The sequence below is a fragment of the Taeniopygia guttata genome, chromosome 8 (assembly GCF_048771995.1).
Source record: "Taeniopygia guttata chromosome 8, bTaeGut7.mat, whole genome shotgun sequence".
In the NCBI taxonomy this organism is placed as follows: Eukaryota; Metazoa; Chordata; class Aves; order Passeriformes; family Estrildidae; genus Taeniopygia; species Taeniopygia guttata.
The window spans coordinates 18,242,558-18,268,023 of NC_133033.1; the positions used below are offsets into that span (position 1 = coordinate 18,242,558).

General features: G+C 42.6%; 1 protein-coding gene across 6 annotated transcripts in view; it reads right to left on the minus strand.

Moving 5' to 3' along the window:
* Positions 1-248: 248 nt before the first annotated feature.
* PLPPR5 (phospholipid phosphatase related 5) overlaps positions 249-25,466 on the minus strand; it is a 211,675-nt gene continuing 186,457 nt past the window's right edge. For 3 of the 6 annotated variants that reach the window (XR_012057149.1, XR_012057145.1, XR_012057146.1), the window contains 4 exons: positions 15,777-24,469; positions 2,471-15,689; positions 1,979-2,065; positions 249-858 (listed from right to left, as the gene is read on the minus strand). The gene's annotated coding sequence lies outside the window, so the exon portion shown is untranslated. The remainder of the gene's footprint in view (positions 859-1,978; positions 2,066-2,470; positions 15,690-15,776; positions 24,470-25,466) is intronic. The other 3 variants (XR_012057147.1, XR_012057148.1, XR_012057150.1) reach the window with 3 other exon arrangements.

Consider the following 25,466-nt stretch of genomic DNA (forward strand, 5'->3'; position numbering starts at 1 on the left):
GGAGATGCATAACACCATCCTGAAAGCTCAGGGTGGGTTTCATCTCTACAGACACTTCTGTGATAAAACAATTAATCATGTCAACCAGCATTTTGCATTAGAACATCAGTGTGGGCAGCATATTTTTAATAGCGTTCATTTCTCATCAGTGCCTGTTTGGTTATCTTATATTCTCAAAATTAACTGAATTACCAGTTTCAGAGACTGAAGAGGATTTCTTCCATGTTCTTCCATTTTTCTTCAATTCATCACAACATTGGCAGGGATTCTTGAGGCATTTTGTTCTTATCTCAAATATGACACTTCAGAGAACTTTATTTAAGAGAATCCCTACCCTAGCATGTGGATACTGACCTTGTTGCCACCTAACCTCTTTCAGTGGCTTCTTACTGTTGTGGCATTTGATCTCTTGTTCTTTATCTCATTAGCTATGAGGCTCAGAGATGTCTTGGAAGGCAGATAGTATGAGGTGTGGTGTACAGCACATACTCAGCAGAAAAACACACTTGACTGCAGCAGGAGGGAACTGGCTTAGATGGCCAAATTGGTCTCTTCCCAAAAGAACTTCCCAAGGGCCTCTCCCGTCTTCCGCTAGAGCTGATGCAACACCTCTGGCTTATTCCAGTGGGTGTCATACCAATCCACGATTAAAGCACATACTTCCTTCTTCTTTCTTCCATTCATGCATGAAGAGGCACATGACCAATGGGAGCTCCTTCCCCAAAAACAATAAGAGAAATCCTTAATTTTATCGTGTTTTCCCCCTCAACGCATGTCGCTTCTCTTTTGCCTTTCTTAAGTCACTTTGCTTTTTGCAAAACAAGAGGACTCATCACAGCTTTTAAGTGGTCATAGGCACTGCAATAAAAGGTAGAGCATTCCAATTAAATCAGTACTAGAGTGAGGAACGAATACAATCTACCCAGCAAATACTTTATCGTGAAAATTATTAAAATTCATAGCTTAGAGGTGTGAATGCTTCTTTAAGAAAGGTACTTATGTTATCCCTAAAATAGCACCAGTATCATGTGATGTTCCAGTTGCTATGGTTACCACAAATTTGTTATTTAATAGCAAAGAAAATAGATGCACAAAACATGCTAATTATAACTGGTACAAATTTTTCTAAATGTTTTATATGAATATGCATGCATGTTTTATGCATAAGGAATAGGAATGCCCTTTTTCAAATAATTCTTCAAGTTTTTAGAAGCATTTTAGTAACTGGCAGGGAAGTACATTGTGTGGTTCTCAGCAGCAAAGAAAAAGAAGTCTGAAAAACTGAAGATGGGCACTTTGGCTTAAACCATGCAGTTTTGTATTCAAATAGCAAAAGAATCCTTAAAATACAAGAGTTTTACATTTGTTGAACCTTGTACACAAGGTACAACTGAATTTGCTTTGTTTCTTCTTCATTGCAAAGAGATTGAAGTGCCTGAGAAACAGCTGCAGGACCATTTGAAGTGAAGTTGCATTTTATGAAATTGTAACATTAATATAACCCTGATACAGAAACCAAAGTGCTCCAGTCACTGCCAGAATCGATACTGCTCAATAAAAGTACAGCCTCGCTCTGCCTGGAGCTCGTGGGCTCCCACCTGTGTGCAGCAGAGCACTGGCTCCACAGGCTGGTCCCTGCTGCTCCTGCTGGTGCTGTCTCACAGCAGGATGCACCTCAGTGTGCCCCACTGCTGCAAGCTCCTGCTGCAGGGCCCAGGGGGGCTGGGAGCTCAGGTAGCACTTGGCAGAAGCACAGGCTGTGAGCACAGCATGGAAAGATGCTATGGACTTGTATCTATTGCAAGGAGAAGTACATGGGCTGGCTTTTGTTGTGCAGAGGAGAGATGGAAGGGATATGTACGCAAACAGATCTCGTATAATTCCCCTTTCCTTTCTGTTCTCCACCAGATGCTCCCAGAGGTAAGTCTGGGGGATACAATGCATGCAGTACTTTAAGTGCTGGAACTGTAAAACTCACCAGCCTGGCAGGGTCCTGGGGAGGAGCAAGAGAAATCTCATTCCTTTCCTTGGGTAGTCTGTGACCATGGTGAAAAGACTCTCAAGCCTAAACAAAACAAAACTATGATTGTGAGTCGTGGGAAGAAAGTAACTGGCTCACGGCTGGTGCAGGAAAGCTGCTGGCAGTGGCACCGTGTGCAGAGCCAGATGTTATTCAGGGCTCTGCTGGGTCGGTGCCTCACCACTCATCCAAATTCCCACCTCTTCCCAGAGAGAGGAAGGTGGTGCACATGCCTTTGGGGCAGCAGTGTCATATGGCAGACTCTGCCGCACTCGGGGGTCATTGCTGAAAATGTCACCACTGTCACTTGAAATCAAACCCTCTCCTCTCATAGAGGCTTTTATCTCTTCCCTTACGAGGCCATACCAGCCGTGGGCAGAATTAAAGTTGTGTGCATGCATTTGCTGCCAAATGGCTGCACTTAATGGCACCGATACCGAGGGCACTTACTGATGCTGCCGGTTGCTCCCTTTCACACCCAGAGCACATGCTAGCTGGCTGCTGTATTTCAGATGTTGTAGTGTCAGTGATACCGACTGAAAAATCTTCTCTGTGGCTTGCTGTCATGCTGTGATTGATATCAGCTGTAACAAGAAAAAATGTTATGGCACTGTAATTCTGCTTGATGCAAGGTAGTCTTTGATCTTTACCATTTTGCAAAGATTATAATATACTCTTAGTTTGATAAATAATACCCTTTCACCAGAGTCATGTAAAGTGGAAGAAAAATTGGCAACTAAACTTTTGAAACTTCTCTGGTGCAGGTGTTGATGTTTTCAAAGCAAAAGGTTAAATAACAGGATAAAACCCCACTTGCCTACTTATAAGACTAGTAAGAACTTACCAGACCAGTCCTTTTGGGATGGTTTCTGTGCTTGCATGTGCATCACAGCAGCAGCAGGGCACCAGCTCCTGGCAGAGACACTGCAGCCAGGAGAGCAGTGAGAGAGCTGGGGGGTGCCGGGCCAGCTGTGACTCCCAGCCTCACAAAGAAGCAGAGAGGAATATTCACACTGGAATATTCTCTGTAGAGAAATTCACCCAGAGGAATTCAGAGCTGTGGGACCCACACAAATAACAATGCTCACTCACTCATCTGGCTATGGAATGGACCCTCAGACAGGGATGGAGGCTTTGCTTTTCCAGACCCTGAGGACAAGCAACAGACAGCATATGACATCCCCAACGTATTTTCTTCAAATTAGAGCTCTTTAGGTGAGTTGGGACTTAGGTTTCCAAGTGTCTTTATAAAGATTCTAAAATATATTGGGGTTTTTTCTGCTTTTTAATTTGAATGGTTATTTGGATGTGGCAAAAATGAGCAAAGCCCAGCACCATAGCCATGAGAAAGTGTTCTCATCAGGTAATCATTTATTAAAACATTTTAACCAGCTGGTATGAATATGATTGTCAGTGCAAAATGACAGGGAAATATGTGCTCCCATCTGCACTACCAAGCCAGGAAACATTCCAGTGTAGGAGTTTTTCTTCATTATCATTTCTCTTCCCCACCCAGGATAGTGCACCTGAGCATGACCCCTTCCTTGGCGGGGCCTTGGGATGGGAGCAGAAGCCTGAAAGGGGAGATGCAGCCCCACACACAAAGCCTTGTGTCTTTTTACTGCTCTGGGCTGCTCATCTCAGACCACGACCCTCACACAGCCTGGGGGCCAGTGCAGTTTTATTTCACCCAATGGTGGACAGCTCTTCATGCAAACCTGTTTACAGCTGAGCTCAGATTTCCGGCAGGGGTTTGCCAGGGCTGTCTCAAAGGAATGGGCACGTTGGCAATCAGATTTTGCATCCGATGGTACTCTGCCAAATCCACGAGAGATTTTGCATGGCAAGAACAGGGTGTAACTCCAAGGCCATGATTATTTTCCATGTAAATGTCTGTTTCAGTTTGTGCTTAAATGATTATCTGTCATTGATTTGTGTGCCTAACTACAACTGCTTCAAGCTGTTTTCAATTATTCTGTTCTCAATACGATGCGATCCCAAGGATTAGCCATACCGAGTGCCACAAACCACCTTGCAGCAACAGAGTCATAAACTGAAGAGGATAGAAAGGATTTTAATAGGAGATTAAAAGGAAAAAGTGACTCACTGGATGAGAGAAAAGAGGGAGTGCGCAGGCTTTGACTGCAGGAGAGCTGCTTTGTGATGCCTCTGAGTGCACCGAGGACCCCAGGTTAATATAATAATTCTTCTTTCCTTATCACGCAGGTCTCGGGTAATGATTTCATAATTAGGGGTGTATTTAAAAACAGGTTTTAAATGAAGCATGTGTTCTGTCTTTGCACTAAGAGGAGGTAGCTAGTTGCAGGGTAACATTGCACACGGCTTGCTTCCTTGCCTGCTGAATTCTCTGCAAATTTTATGCTTCTTTTTCTGTCTTTCTAATTGAAAACCTGCACTTTTGGAGAGAAACTGTATTTCTCCTTGGCAGTCTTCTCTTTCACCAGGATTGATATTTTAAGAGTAAACAACATTCATCTACACCAAATCCTGTGTCCTCTGGAGGGGGTAACCTGCATTCTCCCAGACCTAGCACCTAGGTAATACGCAACACTGCTGCAAACAGCTGCTCCAAGGTTTATCAGCTAGGATTGGTAACACACTCCTACAGCAATCAGGATCTCAAAGTGCTCCAGTGTTTCCCTTTACATATACTAGGAAATCTTCATATACTTGGGCTAAGATCCTAATTGTCACTGAGTAATTACCTACCTACACTCCTGCAGTAGCCATTTGTGATAGTATCCATCAGCTGGGAAAATGTAACTGTTACTGAATTTCTAAGAACAGCCATTAATATTCTAACTTTCAACCAATTTAAATGTTTGAACTTTCTGAGTGCACAGTTGAGATGAATAACATGGAGAAGCACACTCAGATTAAATCTTATACGGACTCTATCAATAGAGAGTGTAGAAAGAGAAGTTATTTGTCTGACATACAAATATATATATATATATTTGCAGCAGATAAAATCAAATGTGTTATCACTATCTGCACTCTGCTATGTATATTTTAAAACATTATGAGTGGATAGGTACACATACAGTAGTAGTTTACAAGAGATAAGCATCATTAATTTCCACACAGCTATATGTTTTCATGGGCTTCTTAACCTTTTAATATTAAGTAAAATAGCAACTACAGCACTATTTTATATCCTTGGGAATATCACAGTTTTGAAACATTTCTGTTTAAAATACAGAAAATGCCACTGCAGTAAAGATTTGGAAAGCGAGGTACGTGGCATAGGGAGTTGGGGATTGGATTCCCAGCTGATTTTCAGGACTTGCTTGATCTGAATTGATTGAAGCCCCAGAAGGAGGCACAGTGCCAGCAAGAAGAGAGGTGCCTGCAGAGCAGGATGCTGGACCCAATGCCACCTGCCAGGCTGCCCTGGCAGAGGCTTCCTACCTGACCAGAGTTTCTGGACATCAGGAAATCTGGTGACAATGTAGAGGGATAACTTCTTCTGGAGACAGCTGTCTCACCTTGTATGAGAAACTATTTTTCCAGGCCAACATTCAAAAAGCTGTCAGATCACTTTAATCTGTTGAAATTTGAGCAAATTCAAATAAAATATGCCAGTATCCAAAGCAAAGCCAAACTCTAAATGCCCCAGTACTGAATCTATGAGATCAATAAAACAACAGGGATGTCTGCAGTAGCTTTTTCAGAACACGAACTAGTTGGCTCTAAAAAAAGCTTTTGTATAACTAGACTTTTCCCATGGTACACCATATTCTTGTAATCAGTCTTCAATCTCTTCTCTAACTTTTAATAATGATAAGATGCAATGAAATTTGCCCAAATTAAAAAAAAAAAGAAAAAAAAAAAAAGAAAAAAAAGAGTATGCACAAAAGACCAATCATCCCCATGGGGCAGTGGTGGAAAACAGTATAAAACAGGATGTCTGATCTTATTGCAGTATCATAGGGGGAGAGAATGATTATTTTCCAAAAAAGAAAGGTAGCCAGCTCAATCTCAGTTTTCCTGGCGAGGTTCAACACACTACTTTTAAAATGAAAAGGAAAATGGTCTGAATAGAAACAATTAGTTGAAGTGGCATGGTAAATAGCTCAGGTACATGTTGGAAATCCACCTGCAAAAGTATTTTAGAACCTATCAAGCTATGCTCTTTAACCTTCCATACAGCAGGATTGCATCTTTTGTGTCTCAAAGTTCTCACTGACAATTACCGTTTAAAAGAAATTGCCTCATTTTTACACAGTCTGAAGTGTACATTGGTAAAGAAGAATTTCCTGAATGCAGGTAAGTGAGCCCAGAGTTGTTTTGACATGACTCAAAGGCTGTTACAGATGTAACAAAAGGAGATGAAGAGATTTGTCTTACCTTGTGACTTGTACTTGCTTATTAAGACACACAGCAGAAAACCTCAGAGGCAGCAAGGTGCTGGGGACCACAGCAGGCAGCAGAGGGGCAAACACACCCTCAAGGAAAGGGATTAGAAACACCTCTCTGAAAGGACCCAGGGGTGTGTATGTACAGTGAGTGAATCAAACCTCCGAGTACCCAGCTCACTTCTGCACTGAGAGAAAGCTCCCGACACCAAAACGTGACTAAACACTGAAAGAGATGAGAGACAGCAAGAGGAAATAGAAAGAGATGGGATGCTCCTGCTGCTAGGGGCAGCCCCAAGCTGCTTCAGCTGTGGCTCTTGCTTATGCAAAGCTTGCAGGATGTGCACGAGGAGGCTGGTGGAAAGATGGGGATGAGGGAACATGTCTGTTTGCTGCAGCACCTGAAGTGCACCAGTAGATACAGAAATGCTTTGGTAAAGACAGACGTAGGGCACAGCCTGCAGTTCAGCAGCCTGAAATACCACTGTGAAGAGACAGCAAAAAAAGAATGGTCAAAGCACTATCACTTGTCTGTGTTCTCCACAGCAATGGCAATGTTTTGGGTACTGCCAAGGTCTCCCCAGTAAATGCCCCTCAGGAGGCAGGAATACTGACTGCCCTGGCAGGGCTGGCTCCTGTCCTTAAATAACACAGCTATGGGAGTACTTTGAATTGTCATATTTACCAGAAATGTCTCAGACTGATGCCCAGATATATGTATTTCATGAGAATTGGGGCATTTGCTTGAGAAAACTCTTGAATTGAACAAGCAATTTATAAAGCAAAACTTTTTTTTTTTTCTTTTTTTTTAACTGAGTGCCTCGTCATTGGAAAGCAATAGAGAGCCCTTATCACAGAGTTCCCCTTCAGTCACAGCCCTGGGGCTAGTAGATAGCTCATTCCTGTGATATACTTTAACAGGTGCCATTCCTTTTTAATAAGTCCAAACAAAACAGTTAATAAATCCAAAGAGCTTCCTATCAGTATATCTCTAATTCTTGGCTTTCACTTCTTCAGCAGTGCTGATCATCTTCTTGAAACTAATGGCATTCTCATAACTCTCTTGAAATAATGATCTGTGTTTCAGGCTTTGATTCAACACTGACGCGACTTTTCTGCATGTTTAGCTGCTCAGCGTCTGCCGCTGAGTCACATCTGATTTACACTTGAGATAAACGACATCATCCAGGGTAGCCTCTGACTCTGACAGGAGCACCCACTAATCCACATTGCCAACAGGGTTTTCTATCACCATCAGTCTGGAGCACGCCAGCCCAGCTTTGGTCTCCATGGAGATTGTTATGAAATATATTAATCTATCATCTGTTGGTTCCCAAAAGGATCTTTGGGAGTTTAGCACCTCCATGGACCTCACACTCCCTGAAAGAGGCACTATGGATTTCTCAGGCTGTGGATTTCTCAGCAGGAACAGGGAGGACTCTTTGAGGAGTGGTCACCTTTGCCATGGCTTAGGGGAAATTTCTGTGAGAATATAGCTCTTCCCTGTGTGTACAGTGAATATATCTTTTACAGTATTTTTTCCTCTTTTTTTTTTTTTTTTTTTTTTTTTTTTTGTTGGCAGTCCTTAGCACTTTTCTCCTCCCACTTTCTGGTGATATTGCAAAATATCCACACTAAAGTGCATTCGGTTAGCAAAGTAAAATGGCAAAATGGTGTATTTTAGGTGGAAATGTAAATGATATACTTGCAAAACCCAGAACCTGAACAACTGTTCATGGGAAAGGCAGTTATTTCACACCCACCGTAAATGAGAGCATTGTCAGGTATCAAAATGTGCCAGAATAGAAAGAATTAAAAAAAAAACCAAAACCAAAAACAAACAAACAAAAAAAACAAACAAAAAAACAAACAAAAAACCAAAAAACCCCCCAAAAAACCCCAAAAAAGGACCCCCCCCCAAAAAAAACTACAAACAAACAAACAAACAAAAAACCCCACCAAAAAAACCCCTAAAAAGTCAGTTGAAATTTAACAGTGCAAACCTGAGATTTCCCAAAGAGGCTGTAGTGTCATGCTAGCAGCAGCTGTGGCTTGCACTAGCTGGATCACAGAGAGCCCCCGTAATCACCCTTTGTAGGACCACCACCAACTGTGGCATTGGCCTGACTGGACCTTTCCATCACAGCAATGTCCTCTCAACTTTAAATTCAGGTTTTGTTAGAGAGTTTGGTATTGAATTTTGAAACTCACAGCATCTGAGGGGCTGGGCCAGGGAGGCTTCTGACACACCTTATGTGATGAATAAGTTCCCACAACATATTCTGCAAATTATGCAATATAATAGCTGAACTTTACTGTGATTTCACTTTATATACAATGTATCTTATCTTAAAGATGAAAAATTAATAGTTAAAATCCTATTCTCTAGATCAAAGCATCTCTTTGTTGTTTGTAATAAAACACTTTGACTCTTACCTAGGTTTTCTGTTCAGACTGTCCAAGAATTCAAGTGTTTCATTATAACAGAAGTGGGAGATGCTTTGATCTAGAGGAGGCTTCAGATATTTGCTTAATAGCTATCAAAGCTAATTATTCAAATAAAAATAATAATATAGAAGTTAAGGATAATAAAACAGTAGAATATTAAGTAAGTAATAAAAGGGCCTGTGTTGATAAATACCTTGCCATATTCTCACACTAATAATATTAATGAAGAGTAACTGCTTATATTATTGTAATGTGTACAAGTATAATGGATTGTACCCCATGAGACCTGATTGTGGGCTGAACCTTAAACTATTAGGCAAAAGAGAAAGATGCTCCTAAAGCCTTACAACATGAGGCAAGAGACAGAAGTGGGGCATAGCAAATAAATGGTGTCATACACAGGGACACAGGATGATAGTGAGCAATGGGACAGGCAGCAAAGGAAGAGCTCAGCTTTAGTCAGGAAAAGAGGACCTGGAAACTTTCACTGTGGGATGGGCAGGAGGATGCAAGGTGGCTGCTTGCAGGATGGTCCCCTCAAAAGTGGGAGGAGCTGGGGGTGCAAGTCTGAGCCCCCAGCATGAGGGCAAATGGAGCTGGCATCAGGGTCACCCCACCTGGCAGTACTTAGCAGCTGTTGATAACTGGATCCATACTGTGATAAAGCATGAAAATGAGGACAAATAGGTAACTTTTGGTGCAATGAAAGAGGAGAGGGAAGAAGAATGGATATAAAAATGGGATATTGATGGCTTAAGAAAATAGCACTGACAGTGTCATTTTAAGTGGGCACCAAAAGACCTATGTTGCATTTGTCAAGGCTGGATAAAAAATGTGTTGCACTAATTGAGGCACAGAAGATGCTAGACAAGGGCCTCAGTGGTGGGGATGGTCAGGAAAGGCAACACCTTAGCAATGCTAAGAAGGAGGGATTATGTCATATCCTGGATGTGAGGACCTGAGAAAGGATTTGAGTCAAAGATGACACACAAATTATGGGCCTGAGTGACAAGCAGGATGGTGAGGTTGTCTGCTGTGATCAAAGAGGGGACTAGCAGGGAAGGCATGAATTGGGGAAGATTAAAACTTCTGTCTCTTCCCCTTTGGGCTTGAGTTGACAGACTGTCGTCTACATGAAATGAGAGGGAAACAAGCCCAGAGATGAGGCTGGACTGAGGAGACAGGTTGGGAGCACACAGGTAGATCTGCAAGTTAGCTGTGCAAGGACAGTAGTTTATGGTTGGCTTGCAGATTAAATTATCCAGAGATGCAGGAAGGTGCAGAGAAGGCAAATAGGACTAGGTTCTGTAAGATGAGCACAGAAGATGATAATGCTAGTGACATAGCATAAAATGACACTGAAACAATAAATACATGAATAATTTAATTCCAAAAGTGCTTTTCATTTTTATCTAATTTTTCCAAATAGAATTTTCCAAAGGTTCATTTGAAAAATACCCTTTTTTTTGGAAGAAAATGTCATCAAAATTAACATGATTTCATGAATATGTCAATTTTGACCAAAAATCTTATTTTGCAGTGGAAAAATGTTTCAACAAGGAAAAAAAACCTCAAAATTCAGAGCTGTTTGCTTTTAGCTCTAAACATAGATCCTACTACTGTCAAGTAACATCTTTCATTATCTTCTTTATGTCTCAAACCACATTAAAGAGTCTAGAGGTTTTGCTGATTCTGTTGTAATCAATCCTGTCACAGCTGTTATTGGATTTATCTCGGGATCTGAACACAGGCATTTTTCATTGTTGTTTTACATTTTCTTTATGACTGCACAGCTATACAATCAAGAGTAAAAAAAAAAATCTAAAATATGCTAAAGCGAACAAATATATTCAATTACTATAAAATTATCTATAAAGCTTTCTTGGGCCCAAATAATCATCAATAATTTATTTACTGGACTTTAATGAAATGCAGGTCAATCCAGGTATGAATTAATTTTAAAATTATATCCAAGTAAAGTGGGCTTATACTTACCTGGCTTCATTTGGTATAGAAGTTACTTTATTTATCAAAATAATAACACGCAAGAATGGCAGAGCCAAGTAACACCATGAATGAAATCAGGCAAGATTCTTACACTGCAGAAACACCCCACCAAACCCGAGTGTCACATGTGCCTCAGCCTTTCAGAGCCCTATATAAAACTGCTCAGCTGATGCACAGCACTGCTTATAAATCATGCATACATCTTGTAGGCTTCAGTGCAGTATGGACAATAAAAGGAAATTAAGATGCTTAATGAGGTGAGATGCTTCTATAAACTGGTGTCTGTCTTTCCTTATTTCTCACAATCTTTAGGATATAATTTTCTTTCTTTTTTTCCTATCTTTCATCATTTCTGACTACCAAGTATCCCAGGTTTTCCTACCAAAGGATATGATTAGTTTCAGCATTAGGCATATACAAAAGATCCATCTTCGCATTTCAGGTAGTATATGTGCCCTTTCATAACATTATCAGCCCCCCTGTATGTGTTAGACAGTTTTGCATGGGCTGTCTCTACTACTGCTGTGCTATTTCCCCAAAGCATACACATTCCCCGACCAAAGCTGCCCTCCCTGCATGCAGGGGACAGAAGCTGATGTGCCTGGCATTGCCTGTGGCCTGCTGCCCCTCATTGCCTGTGTGCCATTAGATGGAGTCACATATAATGTCATGTCAGTTGCGTCATTAATAAAATGACAAAATAAAACTTGAATTACCACTCTCGGATGTGGTTTACTGGAGCATTAATACATTTCTTGGGCTACTGAAGTCATTCAGCCTTTGCAGTCACGGCTCACAATGCACCCGATGTATTATTAATGTCCCAGTAAAGCACACCCTGTTGTGTCTTAATGCTGTGGCATAAGATGCCTGGAAAAGTAAACAGCTATGTAAAGCAGAGAGCGATGGCTGTTAGGGAGATGAATGGCGGGACGTTACGGCTTCGCTCACCGCGCCTGCGGCTCCGACAGTCTCAGGGATGCCTTGGTAAGGTTTCACTGTGTAGATTCTACTGAAGGTTTTTTTCCTGAGTGTTTCTAAACATCTATTATTTATAAACCACTGCTGCTCTGCATGATACTTCTTGGGTAAGTAAGGGAAACATTTCCTGCCCCGAGGAGCTTATGCTGGCTGCTCTGGGTGCCATGACCATGCTTGGGGGCAGGCAGAGGTGCGGGCAGGACAGCTGTCTGTTTGCAGCCCCCGACCCCACTGTGCCCACCTCCCCACGCGGGCCATGCCTGCCCCAGCAGGAAAGAGCCTAAATAAACAGAGGCAGCCGCATTGTTCTGGGCTGCTGGCATTTCCATACTGCTTATGCAGAGTCTACATCTGAGATAAGCTGTACCTCTCTGAAACAAGTGCTCAGATAATCTGTATCCTCATGTAATTCACTGCTATGCCTGCTGCCGCAGCTGCTGCTACACAATTTTCTCCCTCCCAAAAACAGCTGTGGATCCAGCAAATTTCTTCGGTGTTGGAGGACAGAAGCAGCGGGTGGGAGGGAGGGAGCCAGGACACAGAGATAAAGGGGCAGCCAAGGCCCTGTGCAGAGAATGGGAGAGAAGAGCAGAGAGGAAGAAGGAGCCACTGTGGGGAGCGCACTGTGTGCACTACCTGACACACATACAACCCACGTGCTGCCTGAATCAAAGCATCTTTTATAAATAACCCCTGGGAAGAAGGTCTCCACAACGACAGCTGAAAAGATCTGAAGCAAAATATACACGGCAAAGGCAATCACCTGAATGTGAGAATTCCCTTTACTTGCTTGGTGATGGGTTATAGATATCCCCAGACTGAACCAGAGAAGCCTCTGGCAGAAGTCTGGAACCTGAGAGTCAGGAATTCATGAGAAACATGGACAGCCTCTGAGGCTGCGGATTCCCAGAGCAGGAGGAAGACAACATCCCCGTGGAACCAGTGTAGGACAATGCCTTTGAGAAAAGCAAAGACACTGAGACAGTGTTAATATTAGTTCTTGAATATTTTTTTATGTGATTTGGGCCCAGTATTTGAGTTAATGTAAAGTCCTTTCTTCTTCTTAAAAAAAGGCAAAATGTGGGAAAGGAGTGGAAACAGATGACTGAGAAAGAAAGAGCTAGTATGTACATCCATTACACTTTGTGTATGTCACCAGGGGCTCTACGGGTGAAGCTGGGAAAATAACAAACTTGAGTTCTGCAACTGAAAAAAACCCATGGGTTTTTTTTCAAATCAGATCAGTCAGTTGTTGTCATTCAACTCCAGACAAAGTTTTGCTTCAAGTTGGGATTATTTTTAATCCTTTCCATAATCTTTTCCCCTCTTTCAATTGAGTTTGGAATTGAGAAATGCATTTCAAAGCAAAGAATCAACAGTTTTGGGTTCTTTAAATATCAGAGTGAATTGTCTCAAGGTTTTCAAAATTTCTTGCCACCTGCCACTTCCCAGATATTTTTCCTTGGCTGTAAATGTGTTGAGTCTTACCCTAACCTATTTTGATTTTCCTGAAATGCTGTTTTCCAGAAAATGTACTGTTCATCATCAAAAAAAATTTCAATCTACCCCTTCCTCTCTCCTTCCTGTGGGCTGCTCAGTTCAGTCCTTCCATGCCTGACTACCCCTAGTGACCTTAAGGCTCCCTGCTGGCATTACAGCACTCCTGGTACTAAAGCAAAGATTTGGAGAGGAGTAAAGCCAGCAATTTTACATGGAGGGAGTAGGAGCCATGATAGCCTGAAAAGTGAAAGGCCTGGAACACAGAAGAGTTATAAAGCAAAATACAGTAAAGATATGACCTGCTTGGTGAATAAAGTGCGTGGGAAGAAGACAGTCCCCACTCTGTGCTGTAAAAAATGTTGTAAAAGAACTGCTGAACGAATGAAATGATTAAATCAATATATTCTTCTCCTATTTATAAAGCCTTTGCTTCCAGTAGTTTTTGAGTTCAATAATGTATGTGCTGTGAGAAATACAGAACAGTCAATATTAACAGCTCCCCTCCAGCTGCAGTTAAACTTATTTTAAAATAATCTTCACATTTTCATATATGAAGTAGATGTTTAAAATTGATCAGAGTTCAACATATTTATATTAAAACAGATCCTTTCTAATCAGGTGGTTGGTGATTTTCTGATAGTTAGAGCACATCCTTTAGCTATCGGTATGTTTTGTCCTTTGATGAGTAACTGCCTTCTATGCAGAGTCTGCATGTAGAAAAGACTCTTCAGTCCCTCAATATCCCTGCTTTTAAACACTTGTGCAGACCTTCTGCATACTGAACTCAGGGAACAAAATGGCACAGTTCATCCATGTAAAGGGTGCCGGCCAGCCCTCATCCTGACCCTTTAATGAAATACTGCTTCCAAACAGAAAAGCACAGAATAAATGACATCTGCTAACCTTTGCAGTGTGTTTGTGTGCTGCTATAGCCTAATCTCTGAAAATCAAAAGGGTGTAATTTTTTCAAGTACCAATTTGGCAGGCCCTTACCCCCACTTAACTCCTCTCCATGCTGCCTGCCCAGGGCAAGATTTCAGCGCTGTCCAGGAAATCTCAGTCTGCTACCACAGACAATGGGCAACCAAGCGCCTGCAACTTCCAAGTTGCCAGGACAAGTTGCAAAGATCACTAAACTCTGAGTGACAGGTGATCGATATGCTGAACAATTAGTATCAAATATACAGTAAATGATGCATAATATCATTGGTGAAAAATGTTCTATTTAGGCAGAATGTAGATTGATGTCAGAAAATGCTCTTTAGTATGTGGAATAATCTAGTCAACTGCTTGATGGATGTACTATATAGTCTATTTACATAGCTTGGATTCAATACACTTACATGATATTTGCATCAGAAACATATCTATAGTCAACCAATGGGAAAGAATACATGATTTTAGCAACATGCTTATACATTAATAATATTACTTGGCAATCTGATGTTTCAAGACCCAGGGTGAATTACTTATTAAAAACCCATATACAGCTATCTGTCTTTATCTTTCTTTCTGTGTGAGCCATAATGGCCTTGATTGTTTTCAAAATTACATTTGGCCAGGATATGACTGTTACATGAAACCTCTTAAACCAATATCATTTCCCTCACTGATAAAATACATTATACTGCTGGGTGCATTGAGCCAAACCATTAACGAAGGAAGCTTAACCTAACCTTTGTGCTTCTGACCAGCCATTCTAGCAAACTAACATTTCAGAAATTGTTTAAAAAGTGGAATTGACATGATTATAAATTTTTATATTAAGTTCACTTATTTCTTGGAGGTTCTCCTATCACACTCACTTTTAATAGCCTGAATTTTGCAGGAGACTTAGTTACTTGGGAAGATACAAGGAAACGTGCTCCATTTAACATTGTTTAGCAACACAGGCACAAGATAAATTAGCTAGATAAGGTCAAATTAAGCAAGGTCCATTTTAAAACTCGAATTCAGGATGCATGAGAAGGAGGAAATACATGCATTGTATTTCAAATTGAGGTAAAAAAAAAAAGATGCAATGGAAGTCATGGAAAAACTTGAAGTACAATTATTCATAATAATTATGGTGCTATTTTAATAAAGCATCTCAACCCATGCCTGGTTCTAAGAAGAGGTACAGCTTCCCAGACCAAGACAACAGAGCTCATCTGATAGGAATTCATGAGAATTACTATCAGAATTCATTCGTCTGATAGGAATTCATAAGAAACATGGACATTTGACAGGAAGCAAATGACAATGTCAGTGAGAAACACTACTCTCACAAGCAGCTAATGAAGCCATTTTCTGAAGTTAATACTCAGCTAGATCCCAGTACTTCTTCCTTTCTCTTCAGATGTCCATCAGGAGATCTTGCAACAGAGAGAGGAGACTGACCATCATTTTCATGCTCAACAAGAAAAACCACTGAACACAAGTAAAGTAAGGGCAAGACTTACCTGTAAATATGAACAACGCATAGCTCCTGCATGACACTTTTTTTCTTTGGGTGTCCAGTGGCTCTAGGAGCAAGGTCATGGTCTGCAAGATCCTGGGGTAATGGCTTGTCCATGACAGATACCAGTGGCAGAGATACAAGTGGACAATCTCAGGACCACTAAGCAGGAGAAGGCAGAACTAGGGATCCTGGAAGAAATGCTGTGCAGTTCATTGTACGTGCAAACTGGCAGCCCACACAGAGCAATGCAGTCTCGCCACAGGCATCTCAGTTCACCAGTCTGAACAATTTCCAAAGGAAAACCATTTCAGAAGCTTGCTACTCCTAATTTTTTCTCTTCCCTTGTTTTTCCTATTTGTCTGCTCCATTGCCATTTCTGAAAACACTGAAAGCGCCAAGCATATTCCTGAAAGGAATATGTAGGCAGATGTAAGACAAAGCAACACACTGCTAATTGTAGGGCATGAAAGGTATGCAGCAGCTTCTGAGCTTGCCAGGACAGAACTAATTTTTGTCTGTACAGCTGTAGTTTTTATCAGAACAGATAACCAGTTTACAGCACGCAAAGCACAATTTTCTTACTCTCTGCATGGGAATCTGCTATAGCAGGATGGCTCTGCAAGCATTTTGGGAGGCAAAGCCAGAGAAATGAGCTAAAGCATAGCAGTGTCATACAAAGACATCTTTAACCTGGATGCTCAGCGGGTGCTCAGTACACCATGATACACCATGGTAGAAGAGGGGATGGTCACATCTCCAGCAGGAGAAATCTCTGCCCCTAAAGGGACCTTTACAGACACCATTTGTTCTTGAAACTGGGAGAAAGAGGAAGGGAAGAGTAGTCTTCAGAGAGCTGCAGCTCCTGCAGCTCCCCTCCCCTGTATCACCCCACAGGCACAGACACAGCGACACAGCTGGGCACTGTGTGGCCATGCCCATGGCCAGCCATCGTCCCTGCATGGTGGCATGCTGCAACAGACAGGGACAGGGGGGTGGCAGGAAACAGCAGTAGCAAGTAGCAGGCACCCAGGGGAGCAGGGGGTCTCCATACAGCCGGGACATCACGTGTGGCTGCCTGGCAGGCTAGAAACCAGAGGCACTCCCCACACCACATTTCCTTCCATGTTCAGAGGAATTCACCTTCTTACAACACACCAGAGCAGCACCTGGTTCCCTCTTTGATCTCTTCCCCTGTCTGGAAATAATGCTTCGCATCTCAAATCTGGCTAACGGCTCCTGCTGAAATGGAGTGATGCTCTTAGTGCTCTAGTTAGTGCTGTCAAGCAAGCTGAAATGGAAGCTGGCAGTTGTCCTTCCAAATGGCTATTGCTATGTGTAGCCCAGAAGTGGTAAGCTAAAAAATCTTTTTGTATTTGAACTCCTTCCAATTTCATTCAGCAGGATACTGGCAGGCCACTTTCTGTGTTAATTATTTCTGTCCTGATTGCCTGGCCACACAGAGCACTGGATCGACAGTATCACACTTCACCATTTGTTAATTCTTCCAGCTGAATGCAGAAATAAATTGAAATAAAGAAATTTCACCTAGAGAAAAATCTCCAAAAGTCAGGAAATGGGAGAGAAGGTGTCAGTGGAGTCAGAAGATACATGTATCTCCCAGATCGACACCAGTACCTCTGTGATTTTGGAAATCTTTAAGAGCAGAGGAGTGACACAGTATATTACTCATTGGAAAACGCTTAATGGGTCTGATCCTGAAATGAATTACACTGGCTTAAATCTGGAATGTCTCCAACAAAGTCAGAGATTAATCAAGAAGAACTTTTAATGCTTGATTAGGAAAGACTGCCTCTGCATTGCTGGCAGGTACAAATGAGAGGACCTCGGCATAAAATTACCTCATTGCTCCCACAAATCAGTGAGCTAAATGGCTACATCTTGACATTCGCACAGGCAGTAAATTATTGTCAGGCACAAAAATCTTGCAACAATTAAATGTGGGCGCAAATCAGACTAAAAACCAGAGTGCATTTGAATCCTGTTAACACAAATATTACCTTCTAATGCTCTCCATAGTGTCATGTCTTTGGGAGAGCACAATGAATGCAAGAGACAATGTTGTCTAAAACTACCACCCTGGAAAACTGCGTAGTAGAATTTGCACCAGAACTTTCCTGTCCTTAGCTTCTCAGTAAGACTACTGCAGTATTCCCAGCAAGGGAGAAGGAAATTGATATTTTCAGCCAGGGAAACTGCCTACATGAAGAGGAGTTTCTGCTTGTATGGCACTCAAGTGCAGGTTCTAACTGTACCTACAGACCATGGTCAGTCTGAGAACTGAATTCACACATGATCTGATGTTTCTACTGACTATCCTACTGGCCATTGATAAGATAAATTTATTTCTCACACAAGCCAGGATCGTCTGTCCTAAACTAACCAAAATTATGTAGGGTCTGTGGTGTATGCCCTGCAATACACCAAGCACATAGAATACTGAGCACTCTGAGCACACAAACCACACATTCAATCCAGACAGAAAAGAAACTGCTTCAAAAAGTGGAGTCTAATCAGTAGAGTTCTGAAAAATTAAAAAACAAATTAAAATAAGTGCAACTGGATACTTTCAAAACAGAAAAAACTACAAATACCCTCCATAAATTTTAAAATTAGCATTGAAAGAGTCTACATAATGGAGTCTACCCAGCCTCCCTCTGAAGCACAAGCTTCTTGTTTTGACAATATGTGAAACAAAGTGGTGGTGAAAAATTCATTAACCAGTTAGTTAAAGCAAACCCATAGCCCACAGCTTCATTGCTGTTGGGTTAAATAGGATATTTTTTAAGAACACAACTCAGCATCTTGAAAGAGACCAGTTTACATGCAAAAAGTCATGAATACGTTCTGACAGAAGCCTGAAGAGTCTCTTTTGGAGAAATCTAATGGAAATATGCTGCTGTGCTGCTGCATTAGGGCTGCTGACTTTCCACTCACAGCCACTGAACTGGTGCTGCTGTAGAAAGAACACTCTAGAAGTTAATTGGGAAAGATAAAGAGCATGGCAAAGCACGAGGAGCATGGCAAAGCACCAGGAGCACAGCAGCATGTGGCTTCCTCCCCCCAACACTTACACTGCCAACAGTGCCCTTTGAACTAGAGTTTCCTGAAGAACACTGGTGTCACAAAACTAGAAACTTTCCATTTTGGGTCCTTCTCCTCACACAGTAATTCAGTTGAGACTGTTGATAGTAGAATTCTGAGTGATAATTAATCATGAATTTGTGCATGGTTGCCAGTGAGGAGGCAAGGAACCCACGCTGCCCACATAGCCCCATCTCCCACACAGCAGTGCTGTGTCCCCTCTACTCCCAACCCCAGTGGTCTCAGCATGGGAGATGAACAAACACTTGTGTTTAGCTAATAATAAATGAAGAGGAAGGCAGTCTGGACAGCAGTGGCACTGACTGTAGGGGCATGGGTTTACTGGTGTCCTGCCACAAGCACCCCCAGCACACTGACGTGGCACCCAGCTCACTGGTGTGCAACACCTCCCTGTGACACACAGACAGTGTGTGCAAGTGTTGGCCTGTCTGCGAGATGGAGATAAGCTCTTTAATGATCCTGTGGTGTCCATTTATGTTCAGGACTGTTGTGGATTTTGAGGTTAAAATTTCATCTCTTTTCCCTTCAAGGATTTAACTAAATCTCACCCAGGATTTTGAAACATGCCAGGATTAGAGAAAAATCTCTTTAAACATGAGCTTATTTCTGACACCAAAATTTCTCCAGCTGGGATCAGCAATAACAGTATCAGTTTTAAGGTCTCCATCTTTATACTGGTTGGTGCTACAGGGCATACAATCTGTGCCTGGGAAGCCTAGGCTTTGCCTGAATTTATCTGAGCTCTGGGTGCTCATTGTGGTGAAAGCCAGTGCTTAAATTGCCTCAACCTTCAATCCAGAAGTACAAACTGTGTGAGGAGAAACACCATCAACTAATTAGACTGTAAGCTTTCTTCCTCAGAAAATCTTTTTTTTTTTATCTCAAAGCTTAGGAGATGTAGCATGGTTTGGTTGCTATAACTTAGCAAAGGGAGAGTATGAGTAAAAAGTGGGTCCTTGTGGAAAACCTGTGTGCACAAACTTAAAAACACCCTTGAAAAATGTAGCCAGGATGATGTGCTGTCTGTTCAACTTAACTATAGGAAATATGTCTCACCCACCAGATGAAATGAAACCATAGTGAAAACCTCACTCACAGAACAGAAAAACAGCTGCAGCTTTACAGCTGCCAGCCACAGGCTGGGAGGTGCAGGTTACACTGATGGGTCACCTGTGCCTGGCAGCAACTGGCCTTTTGTCCCCTCTGGCTTCCAGCCGTGTGGTAACGCTGTCCTATCAAACTTCCTTGCAAGTACTGGCCAGTTGGCACAGAAGGGTTAATTGCCACATCTTAGTGTGTCCAACAGGCCCTGCTGTGCTCAGAGAAAACTGCCCTGGGCATCCAAGGCAAGGAATGCCCAGCCAGGTGCGGCCTCTTCCCATAAAGGTGACACCTTCAAGTCCTTCACTGTCCAGTCTCTCCACACAAAAGCCTTTCTTTCCAATACCTTGCATCCTTGTTCTGTCTCCTCCAGGTCTTGGAGAAAAAAAAGCTTTGGCCTGGCAGCTCCACACAGGAGGTCTGTGCTTCAGCCTGGGAGAACAGGAGCAGGTAGTGCAGCGCATACTGAGCCACTGAAGTCTGGTTCAAACATACTTCAAAGCTTGTGGAAGCCAACAGGGGTCTTATGTATCGCTACTGATATTCACATCAATCTGGAGCACTTTGTCCAAGTCCACACAGTGGGATCTCTGCAGAGTTATAAATATTCCCCAACTCTCAGGACTCCCACTCCCCTGCTCTAAGTCCTCTTACCATTCCCTGGTTATATCTGACACTGCTGGATATTGTGTCTTATTTTTCCTCAGACTACAATTCCCTCCTGTTTGTACGGAAAAAGGAAAAATTCAGAGTTTTGCTTGGACACTGACTCACCTTTTCACCAAGCTTATCCTTTCCATGTTCACACTGGGAAGTGAACTTTCAGACAGGTGGCTGGAGGAGAGAATCTCATCAGAACAGGGCATTGCACCTCTGAAATCTCATGGAAATTTGGTCTTACTGGTATCTTTCCAACACTCTGTTGTTACCACAGGTTCAGTTCATGTCAGCCTCATAATATCCCAACTCCACACATGGCCAAACCAGGTGTCTTTGTTGAAGGATCCAGGATGTATCCTGTGCCTGGATGCCCTAGAGCCTGTAGCAATATTTCTATAATTTTCCGTGAGATGAGAAGAAAGCTCTGTGTTCTCATTATACCTGGAGCTAAGCATAAAGTCTAACAGTAGAAACAAAGAAAAAATATAGAGCAGCCAGTTTTATCCAAATTGTTATAGGCTTTTATGGAATCATAAAGATCAGTAAAATGGTCTTTGTGTAACATACCACAATTCCAAACATAATAAAACTAAAATCAATGAACGCTCTTTAAAATCAGTGAATACACCCACACAGTTCAAATTTCATTGTATTTAGACATGCAGTAGATGTTCTGATACATCAACTTTGATTTTGCCTTCCCCTCCTCCTAGATATTCTTTTTATCAGGTTGCCTGTACAAAACACACTGAACACAGTTGGGGGGAAGGTGGGAAGCGGTGTTTGGTTTTAAGTATTCATTAAACATCTGTAGCAGTTAATACAAAGGAAGAGTCTTTGAATAAATCTAAAAATTAGGAAATTGTACTTCTGATCTTGACTTCATCCTCATGCATCAATGAACATATTTTAATTTTGTTCATCTTTATTGCATTTAAACCAAACACTGAAAACAACAACCCTCGTCTGCCTGTTATATATAATTTCTAATGACAGGGTGCCTTTTGTTCTAAATGCACATGTAAAAAGACTTTCACTTCAATATTCTAGTTCTTGGCTTTTCAAGTTAAAATAGTGCTTTACAAGTGATCTCTACTGATAGTGACATACATTTACATTAGAATTCCAACCTGATTCTCTACCTTTCATAATCTACATATATCTTTAGTTTTGTTTCAGATTCTTTTCTTGCAGGTTATGTAGATTTGGCTGCAGTAGATTTTTCCCCCAAAGAATATCCAAAAATACATGTCTGTATAGCATAAAGTTGGAAGAACTGTTTGTCACAGTCTGCTTAACAAAACAAGTTGTTTTTCTGTTTGCAGATTATCCCTGAGAAGGCATCCAAGTTTTACAAATGCATTCATTATTAGAAATCATTCCGTGAACTTCATAATTTGGGCCAAAATGGACTACTAGTTCATTTAGTTTGACCTCTTGTACCATATAAATTACTGCATTTCACCTGTGCTCTAAACTCAGAGACTTCATTAGAGTAAAACATTTCAAGTCCTAAAATTAAATTGTGCTTCACTGGTTGAGAACAAGACAGACAAAGCTGCCAGGAATATCTAAGCCCCCTGGAATAGCAAAGAATTATTTAGATGAGATATGCCCGGATCATCCCAGCAGGTGAGGCTTAAGTTTAATGAGCAGTAGGACTGAAACACCTGAAGATCATCTTAGGAAAGATGATACTCTGCACCAGAGCACTCACTCACTCTGGTCCCAGGACAATTACAGAAGGATTTGACTTCCTAATCATGAATGTCTAGTGCCACTTGACACTTCACATGGGGTAGCCTGGTATGCCTGAAAGCAGGACAGCACTGCACCAGCAGGGACCCACAGCCCAGGAGTGCCAGGGGAGGGTAAGATACAGGAGGCAGAGACAAGAGGGACCCTCTGTCTCACAGCATGGAGTCCCAAGGATGGGATTCAGGCCCACAAGCAGCCCCAGACTTTTTTTCAGTCTATAGGGCTTTATATTAGACAGCAGAGGAGCCTAGCAAGCTGCTCAGCCCTCTCAAATGCAGACACCCATGTTTAGTGAGCTGGCAGACTCTGGGCTTTCCTCTCTGATGAACAGCTCTCTGTTGCACAAATCTCACCCTGAAGGGCTCTAGGGCTTTAGAAAGATGTGATGAAACAGCCCAACAAGATCTAAGCAGGGATGTGTGGGCAAAAACTGCCTTTGACTAAAACCCTGATACACAAGTTTTCATTGCACACACTGTCTTAACCCAAGAAGTGGAAATGCAAAGGTAATACTGACACCAATGCTAGCAACCCTCCCAAAGCCCATTACAGGACTCACCCAACCTCCCCCCACCAGGCTGGCCACCCCCAGCTTCCCCCACTCTGCTTCAACAAATGCCTTCTGGTGTGTTCCCACCCACACCGTGGGTGTCTTACCTGGGAGTCTGCCTGCCACAGGGCTTGGTTTCCAGTGCTTCCCCTCACTCTTTCCAGTGGCAAATAGAAATAGCAGATATTGCCAGTCTCCTCATCATACACCCTCAGCCTCTACCTCAGGCACATACAATGGGCCTTGGTCATTTGGTCCCTGCCTATCATAGGCTTTGACATTTCCTCTCCCTTCATGCTCTCAGGGTTTTGCAGGTCTGGCCTGGGAGAGCACAAGAGCATGCCTATTCCTGCTTAAGGAGATTGCTTTTTCATGGCAAACAGTCAAATTTCACATTGCCTGTGAAAGCCTCGATGTGAAAATAGTGTATTCTTGCACAGCTCTGCTCTCAGAAGTGCTAAGCAGTGAGCAGCTCCCCATAGCCCCACAGCTTTGCATTTCCATAAAAAACAGGAACTGAGGCCTTACCAAGCATTGGAGTTCTTTAAATCGTAGGTAAAACTAATCTGTATTCCAGTTTGAAAAAAGTCTCTGAAAGGACAAAACATGCATGTTGATGGCAGAGAAAAAAAAAATCATATGTCTGCTCATTGGGGAAAAAAATCCAAGAATATTTCATGTGTGAAAATAGGACTCCAGTTATGCTGTTAAGAATAATGAAATCTAGGGTGCTAAGTACTGTATGTGTTGCTGTACAAGTTAAGCTGCCTGAGGCAGTTTTAATTTCTCTAGCCAATTTTTCTTAAATTTCCTCTGAATTTACACACCCAAGTATTCATCACCTGTAGAGGAGGGGCTGGATGGAGCAAGTGCAGTCAGAGATGCTCAAGGCAGAGGCATGCCTGGGGTCCTGGGCACTGGGAGCAGGGCATGCCAGGGAGCCCTGGAACCAGAGCAGATACATTCCAGCTCCTCTGAGATCTGCTGGGAGCTGTCTCTGGTGTGGTGGATTTTAGTCACAGGCTTAGCTACTCCCTCCAACTAAAGAGAAAAGACTGGTCACAGCAGCCCGTGAGAGAGAGGGGTGTGCCCCTTACTGAAAGAAACAGTCTTGGAGGCAAGTGGCAGAGCCCAGGGCTGGCACTGACACACACCAAAACTACATTCCTCACAGTTACTTTCATTGTCAAGAACGGGCTGAAACTAACTTGTCAAAATTATTAAATTTGAGAGGCAAACATAATCCAAACTTGAACAGCCACAAACAAGTGCCATCAGCAGGAGTGTACACTTTGTGGGACTATGTCAGACATTTGCATTTTACTGGTGAAATAAACATTTACTTCTGCAAATCACTGTAGTACTTGCTGTAATTTTACTTGCCAGGAGCCACTGATTGTAAGGCAGAAGTTTGCCTGCAGCAGAGTCAGGTTTGCCCCAGCCTCAGCAGCACTTGTCCTGCTTGGGAAAGGGTCTTCAGTCTCCTTTAGGGTCTTCTGCCCCTATATCCATGGCAGGAAAATTTTAATTTAGATTTGCAAAATATCCACTGTTTGCGAGCTGTCACTGTCTGTATGTGACTCAGAACATGGATTAAAGTGAAATAGTTGCCAGAGAAACAGAGGTAGGTGCTGTGAGACAATGCACGGGTACACCCTGGGCAGGAAAGGCTGGCAGTGGCATCCTTGCAGGAGGCTCTCTGGCCAGGGAATGCACAGGGATCAGTCAGTGTCCATGACTTTGGACAAAGCCATGGCCTCTGTGTGCTGCTGCACACAGGCAAGGTGCAGAGTCCTGCAAAAGGGCCCTGTTGTGCACTCCAGCAGCAGCAATGCTGAGAAGCCCCTGAGCCCCTCTGCCACCACGAGAGGCTTTCATCCCCAGCAAGTGAGGGACAGCTGTGCACAGCCTGCTCACTCACTCTAACACACATCTCGCCTGTCAGCAGCCAGCCCTGAAAGCACCTGGTGACCTTTCAGCCAGCGCTTCATATGGAACAGCTACAAGCCAACAAACTATCAGCACAGTGACTGAAAAGCCCTTCGTTCTCTCCCTTCCTTCTGTGTTTGTTTCCCTAAACATGCAGTGCAGCCATTTCCACCAAGCTGCATTTCAGACATTATTTGGGTTACAGAACAGTAGCTCTGCTTGCTTGAGTCACTAATCCAGCCTCAGGTGTGGAGATTAAGGCAGAGCCCATTTTTATCACGTTCTCTAAAGAAGACTGCTTTTTCTGCACTGCAAAACAACATCAGGGTCTGCACTGTGATCCTGATTTACAGCAGTAACGTGCAGGCTGCATTGCTGGACAGATCCTCCAGACATGGTGCTTTCCTCCTGTCTTAGGCACAGCACTGGGAGGCAGATCCAGCTTCTTGCTCATCCAGAGGGACAAAATGCACAACCAGCAAAGGCAAAAGCTGCTCACCACCCACGCCTCAGCAGCTCTTGCCTGGAATCTTCCTGTTGAAGGGGAAGCTCCTCCCCAGGGGGGAGCCC